The sequence below is a fragment of the Tenrec ecaudatus genome, chromosome 2, assembly GCF_050624435.1.
Source record: "Tenrec ecaudatus isolate mTenEca1 chromosome 2, mTenEca1.hap1, whole genome shotgun sequence".
Taxonomy (NCBI): domain Eukaryota; kingdom Metazoa; phylum Chordata; class Mammalia; order Afrosoricida; family Tenrecidae; genus Tenrec; species Tenrec ecaudatus.
The window spans coordinates 77,374,665-77,376,402 of NC_134531.1; the positions used below are offsets into that span (position 1 = coordinate 77,374,665).

Below are 1,738 nucleotides of genomic sequence, written 5' to 3' on the forward strand. Positions count from 1 at the left end.
GGAAGACAAATAATGAATTTTTTTCTGGACTAGTGATGGATTTGGTGAATTGTAAATTTGTGTCCCTTGTTTAGCTATGTTGATAGAACTATTTCTGTCACCTGCACAGATAAATGAAGAAATACATGCAAAGTCTTTGTAATGATATTTGCCCTTTAAAAAGCCTATTATTGATAAGTTGATTGAAATGACAATGGAAAGACCCATCAGATGTAGTACTAATTCAAAGATGATGAGAAAGAATTTTTAGTGTAATTTGATAAATAATGCCCAACACATATTCCAGAGAAGATCATATTTGTTTCAGACTGAATGGTGGCTGCACTTGGGGAATTCACTCCAATTCTAAAGTATCTGGTCAACATATTTCCTCTCTAAACTAGTGATTACTTTAATCAACAGTTTCATTATTTGGCACGATAATCAAGCCATGTGGCTGGTTTTAGGAAGCTTAAATTCCATAGTAGGATGTTCTTCCAAAATTCTAAATATTTTACTCTACAAGTCAAATTAATTGTTCACAAGTTACTCCAGTTGCGTAAGTAATCTGGATAGAGAAAATAATGGGTACTGATAACATTGAATTATTTTCAGTTTTCTCTTCAATGCCTATTGCTTTTTAATTGATCTTATACCATATATACTACTCCAGTATAAGGCAACCCGAATATCAACTGAGGCACAGAATTTTACCACAAAACTGTTTAAAATGTGCTGAAAAACTTGGCTTATTATACAGGAACATATATGGTAATTATAAACATTTTTAAACAAGGAATTCAATGCACTGAAAAATATAATGTGAGGTAGAATTGGGATCATGATAGTTGGGGGAAGGAAGCATTTAAGAACTAGAGGAGTTGTAGCCAATTAAACTGACCATCCTCCTTGTGGGGGCCAGTGTGCAATGGCTGCAAACAATAAGCCTACTGGTATGTATAGGCTGCCCTAAGGGACCTTGGAGACAGCCTTTTGCTGCTTTTTGATGCCTCTGGCCTGGCTAATTTCTGCTCTCCCTACACTAGGCTCCACACTGGGATGCGAGGTGCTTTAGGGAAACTTCAAGGCATGGTGGCTAGAGTCTCATTAGCCAGGTTATCATGTCCATCTGTACCAAGCTTCAAAACAAGGAACATGTGATTGAGGCCTTACGCAAGGCCAAGTTCAAGTTCCCTGGGTACCAGAAGATCCACCTCTCCAAGAAGTGGGGCTTCACCAAGTTTAATGCTGATGAGTTTGAGGATATGGTGGCTGAGAGGTGCCTCATTCCGGATGGCTGTGGAGTCAAGTCCATCCCTCACCATGGCCCCTGGACAAGTGGTGGGCCCTGCGTTCATGCAGACCTTGATAGCCCTGTGCTGCCTCACTTGTATGCACCAAATAAAAATTGAACTCCTTGATTTATATATATATATATATATATATATATATATATATATATAAAATCTCAGAAGTTGTTATAGCAAAAAAAAAAAAAAAAGAACTAGAGGAAAGTTGTATGTTGCTACCCTTCCCCCTGACAGGCTCATCTCCTTCCCAAGACCCTTCTGGAAGGGGATGTCCAGTGGCCCACAAATGGCCTTTGGGTCCTCACTCTGCACTCCCCCTCATTCACAATGATGTGATTTTTGTTCCTTGATGTTTGATACCTGATCCCTTCGACACCTCTTGATCACACAGGCTGGTGTGCTTGTTCCATGTGAGTCTTGATGCTTCTGTGCTAAATGGCCGCTTGTTT

General features: G+C 39.4%; 1 pseudogene; it reads left to right on the forward strand.

Moving 5' to 3' along the window:
• The first annotated feature begins 860 nt into the window (after positions 1 to 860).
• Positions 861 to 970, forward strand: LOC142442084 (small nucleolar RNA SNORA70; annotated as a pseudogene).
• The last annotated feature ends 768 nt before the right edge of the window (positions 971 to 1,738 follow it).